We start from the raw sequence: 6,383 nt of genomic DNA on the forward strand, positions 1-6,383 counted from the left end.
ATCTGCATCTGCATCTGCATCTGCATCTGCATCTGCATCTGCATCTGTATCTGTATCTGTCTTGGTCAGGTGCTGGTAGAGCCTCTCAGAGAACAAGCTCAAATCCAAGTGGGTCAAGGACCTCCACATAAAACCAGATACACTGAATCTAACAGAAGGGAACATGGCAAAGAGCTTCCAATGCATTGCCACAGGGGAAAATTTCCTGAACAGAACATCAATGACTCAGGATCTATTATCAAAAATTGACAAATGAGACCTCATGAAACTGAAAAGCTTCTGTAAGGAAAAGGACATGGTCAATAGAACAAAATGGCAACTTACAGATTGGGAAAAGATCTTTGTCAACCGTACATCCAATACAGGGCTAATATCCAAAATATACAAAAACTCAAGAAGTTAGACTCAGGAAAATCAAATATTCCAATTAAATATGGTGTACAGAGCTAAACAAAGAATTTTAAACTGAGGAATCTCAAATGGCCCCGAAGCACCTAAACGATGCTGGCAACCAACCATTGGACTGAGCATGTGGTCCCCAATGGAGGAGTTATAGAAAGGACTGAAAATATTTATATTGTAACTGTCAGAAGCCATAATAGGACAAGCTAATAATTAGCAGTTGATCATCCTGAAATGCTTGCCTCGGATTATTATCAGCGACAAGTGTGCCACATTCAGCAAGGCTATGTTGGACATATTTTATGAAAGATCCTGCTATTAATATGCTTTTCCTATTATTATTAAACATATATAACAATCACTAAGCAATAGCACTCCCCTTTGGAGCAGATCTCTGCAGACCCACAAAGATGTACTGCCTTGTAGCGTTGCTATACAGACAAATAGACGACTTCTTAAGTCTTAATGATGATCGTATAAGAATTCCTAAAATTATATCAATGATTATTAAGCTCTTTTATAGTGGGACTGCTATTAAGTCCCTTTCTGATAGTCAAAACTGCTATAAGAACTCTGCCAGTCTCCGAAGTGTCATCAGTTAACAGCACTTAGATAGTAACCAGACTCTCTCCTGCTCAGAGCACATTCCAAGGTGGCTGTAAAACAATTAACCAAGGGTCACTAAAGGGAACTCACGTTTTATTATAGGTGCTAGGACAGAAGAAAAAATATTGCCTGGGTTTATCTATACAAAACTTCACTAATTCCTTAGTTATAGTTTTAAACCTTTGGTGAACCTGTGGAGCTAGACAGGTGATGGATGTTTAGTCAGATAATTACTCCTAATGGATATGCATGTAAACATTCTCGATTGTAAACTTCTATTTCAATTTATGATTTGAATTTTGGTGTGAACTTGTGATGAACTTTGTAACATGTGATCAGGTACTCTGAATGATGTATAAGACAAAGGGACGTTCATTAGCGACTCACTTTCTCTTCCTCACTTCACTTCACCTCTCTCCCTTCTTCCCTGCTTAGAATCTCTCTACTTAGGATTTTTCCTTTGTTAGAATTTTTTCCTTTTTCCACTTAGGACCTTCCCATTTTCCCCCTTAGATAGGAAACTTTTTACTCTTAGCAGTAAACTACAATAACTTCTTTAAGTGTCTTTTCTTCCTGGGACCTCAAACCAACAGACCCTAGTTAGAGCCTGGCAGTGCCTGCAGAGAGAGTACTAAGGATATTTGCCTAATTCTCTGCTGTCCCTAGGCTGAGGTGCTAGTGCCAGAAACTGCAGTCTCTGGCCTCAGAGGATCAAACAGATTGCAGGTCAGCTACAGTAGACTAGTAAGTAAACTTTAGTAATGTAGACAAGAAAGATTTTATTAAACAGCAACCCTAAATATCTCGTAAGATATTAGCCCGAATCTCGTAAGACCAAGTCTTACCCCTCGCGGACGCTCTTCCAATTCCCATCCCCCTCGGCTGCCTCAAGAAGAACTGACCCACGGGAGGAGAAGAAAGAAGATCACCTTCTCCCCCCACCAAGCCGGGTACAGCTCCCGGCAGTAACCCCATAGGGAGAACAACAATATCAACCAACCAGATCCCCCAGAGCTCCCAGGGACTAAACCACTAACCAAAGAATACACATAGAGCAACCCATAGCAGAGAATGGCCTTGTTGGGCATCAATGGGAGGAGAGGCCCTTGGTCTAGTGAAGGATCAATGCCCCAGTGTAGGGAATGCCAGAGTGAGGAGGCGGAAGTTAGTGGGTGGTAGGGAAGCACCCTCATAGAAGCAGGTGAGAGAGATGGGACAGGGGGTTTATAGAGGGGAAACTGGGAAAGGGGAGAACATTTGAAATGTAAATAAAGAGAATATCCAATAAAAGAAAAGAAAAAACAAAAAGAAATATTCATCCTTAGTCATCAGGGAAATGTAAATCAAAATGACCCTGAGGTTCTACCTCATACCAATCAGAATGGCTAAGATCAAAACTCAGGTGACAGAAGTTACTGGTGAGAGGATATGGAGAAAGAGGAACACTCGTCCATTATTGGTGGAATTTCAAGCTGGTATAGCCACTTTGGAAAACAGTCTGGGGGTTCCCCAGATAATTGGAAATAGTTTTACCTGAAGACCTAGCTATACCACTCCTCTGTATATACCCAAAAGATGTTCCACAATATCACAAGGACACATGTTCAACTATGTTCATAGCAGCTTATTTATAATAGCCAGAAGCTGGAAACAACCCAGATGTCCTTTAACAGAAGAAAGGATATAGAAAATGTGGTAATTTGCACAATGGAATGCTCCTCAGCTGTTAAAAACATGGACATGGTGAATTTTGCATGCAAATGGATGAAACTAGAAAATATCTTCCTGAGTGAAGTAATGCAGACACAAAAGATATGTACTCATTGATAAGTAGATATTAGCCTAAAACTTCAGAATATCCATTATACATCTCACAGACCATATGAAGCTTAACAAAAGGATAGCCAAAGTATGTATGCTTCAATCCCACTTAGAAAGAGGAACAATATAATCATGAGGGGGCAGAGCAAAGGAGGGAACTGGGTAGCAGAGGGGGTGGGGAAAGGGGCAGGATTAGGTATGGGAGGAGACAAGAGAGAAGTCCAGAGGGCCAGGAGAATGAATAGAAAGAGGTAGCAGTGGGGAGTGGGGAACAGGGACAACGGGGGAGGCACAGAGATTTCTTGATCCAGTGTAGGTAAAAGAATAGAGGCTGCTGCAGAGATGATTTTTTTCTCTCTTTTTTCATTTTATTGGTTTTAATAAATATTCTATTTACAGGGCTTGTTACTTTATTTTATTTATTCACTTGATGCATTTTAATGAACTAGTCAATCTGGGTGATATAACATGGTTAGTTCTCACTTTTAGGTGCAGTTTATTTCCTTTAAATGAGATTTCTATCACTTTGTTGAGAAGTCTATACACAGTATATATTTTTTTATTATATTCTAACCCTCTGCCCAAACTCTTCTTAGATGTAATCTCCATCTTTCTACCCAAAAAATTCTTATCTTTGCCTCTAAAACCAATCCAGTTCAGTTTATACAATTCAAATGCTCTTGGGTGTGGTGCCAAACCCTGGAGAGTGCTTAATCTACCATGGGTCAAACTATTAAAGAAAAGTGTCTCTTCCTTTCCCAGCAGCTATCACCCTCTCACCCACTTTGTGCTCAATTCCTCCCACCATGATTGTTTGAGAACATCCTCAGCACTCCTTATTGCCCATATATGTACTTGGGAAGTCGAAACCTAGAGTTTCTGATCAGCTTCAGAGTCTTCTTGAAAGTGTTTTGAGCTGTTTACTTTCTAAGCTTAAGGAGAGCTTCCTATTGAATGGAATATTTATATCTCAGTTTAGAAATCTTATAGTTTTATCTTTCTGTAATTGTTCAGAGACCTTCTCCAAGATCTATGGTTTTAATCCCATAGGAAAATACTGTACAACAAAGGTCTAGATCAATCTACTCTCTAGAGATGGACAGTGCCCTTCTCTTCTACTGTGTGGTCATCATGGTGCTCTGACTATAGCCTGAGAAACAATGATGGCAAAGATGCCTTCAGGAATGAAACAAAGACAATATAGCCATAAGCATGAGTATTATCCCTCATGCTAGAGCGTTGATTATATTTTCAAAATCATTCAGTCATAGACATGCTTGTATATTTATGAATTCACTTAAATTCAACAAGTGATCCTCTGAACAATGAAATGTTGAACAAATGACTTTTAGTCATCATTATTCCCCGGTTGTGAGATATAAACCGTTTAATATGCCTGCTACAGCACTTAAGTGTTTGTTGCTCTATTTGGTATTTAAAAAAAATCATTTTGTTGGCTATTCATGAATTACATGTGGGTGAAATAACACCATTTCAGTGGTTAAGTTTCATTTAAAAAATTATAAACCATTGCTACCAGTTGAAGAAGATTTAGAATGGTGAGATTTATAGATTTTGAAATTACATTCGAGTAGGTATTACCTATAATTACTTGATAAATCACCAATGGAGTATGTACAAACATACTATGCTATTTTTACATGTCATACTAGACAAATTATTTGAAAGTTTTTCTAAATTTTTGGAGAAACATGAATTCTTTTGTTTGTATGTTACTCTAACCAGTGTGTTTTCGCATATGGAGGGCTGGTACTTAACAGAGGCCTCCCTCAGATCACACATTAGCAGAAAATAGTGACTTTAGTCAAAATGAAACAAATAAGCCAACAACAGCACAGTTTACAGGTAGGCTCCATAGTTTCTTCTTTTTGTATTTATCCTTATGTGTCCAGATATTGCCTTTTCTCTGTATTCTTTGCCATAAGCCTGTGTCTTCAGCATTACCAATCTCTGCAAAAGTTGTTTATTGACGCTACCATATATCTCAGTGGATTAAATACATTGCCAAACCTGTAAAAAGTATGCTTGGCTCTGAGCCTAATTCCTTATAACTTCACAAGCTCAATACCTCAACTCTCTAGTGTCCCAAACCAGATAGGATACCTCTATGCTGGGTTGTTTTTCAAGGACCTGCTGAGATCCTTTCTGTATTTAATTTACATTAATTAATGGGATGGGTCAATAAACATGGTTTTTGCTGGGATTTTTTTCTGGGAGAATCTGTGCAGGTGTTGCCTTAGAATAACTTCCCTGTGTGGGAAACTCCCTTGGGAAAATTTCTCTGCAGTTCATTTAGACTTATCCTAAATATACATTCAGATCAAGGAAATAGCACTATGAACTCAAAACTAGTACATTTAAGAAGACAAGTTTAATTAAGAAAGAAACGGTATTAGTACATGGCTAATTTAGGAATAAATATATTCAATATCATTTGCATAAATGGAAGTGAGAGTTTACATATAAGAGGTTACTTAATCAGATATTAAATTTTTATATTATTTGGAATTCCATACATTCACTCATTACATTTCAAAATCAACCCTACCTCTACTTTCTCCTCTTTCATTCTTCCTCTACACATCACCAACTATATTATTTTTTCTTATCCTATTTATGACCTCTGCACTTTTGTTTAAGCTGCTGAATCTACTTAGCACTCCTTGTATGTGTTTGAATGTAGGCCCTTTTACCGACATATTACCTTTGTTGTGGCTGTATCCCTGAAGGTAATGTATTCTTTCTCCCCTAGAAGTTAAAATTGTCAACAGCTTCTCAGCTAGTGGTGAGACTTCATAATTATATCCTCTGTCTATGCTGAAGTTATGTGCTGGTAACTATTAGTAAAATGAATATATTTTAAGTTTATTAAAATTAAAATTTAACAAGTAGCTATAGACACCACATCGGTTATGTTAGCTTCTAGTTTTTGTCCTTCCCTTTTCCTTGATATTTGTTGACTCATAGAGACATGTTGTCCCCTCTCTTTGTTTAAAATAAGATTTGACATTCTGTATTCATTCCCATTGCTATTTAAGAATACTTGCTAATAATTGGACAGAAGAAATTAAGGTATATTCCTCATCTGCTATAATTCCATATAATGTTTTCTTCACTTCTTCATAATAGGCATTATGCAAGGACAATAAGAGGGAGAGTAAATTAAACTTCAGTCTTGTGAGAGAGTATTATATACTTTCCTATTTCATACCAAACTCAAACAACCAATCAAAACACTTTTAATATTAACAGGAGATTGTAAGCAATACTATAGAGTATAGTTCAGTCATTAGACAAAAGTAAGCATGAAGTGAATATGAACAAAGTTCTTTATATACTTACATGAAGATATTACAATATAACTCATTTATTATACAAAATTATACTTTTAAGTAAAAACTCATGTACCATATTCAAAAAATTTTGGTGAAATTTAAAAAAAATGGAAATTTTAATTCTGATACTCAATTTCTCAACTTTGCCCACAAGTAGTATGTTATCATTTAGTCCTGGCTTGCAAAGTGTGTGTCAAC

The sequence above is a fragment of the Grammomys surdaster genome, unplaced genomic scaffold (assembly GCF_004785775.1).
Source record: "Grammomys surdaster isolate TR1022 unplaced genomic scaffold, NIH_TR_1.0 350, whole genome shotgun sequence".
Taxonomy (NCBI): Eukaryota; Metazoa; Chordata; class Mammalia; order Rodentia; family Muridae; genus Grammomys; species Grammomys surdaster.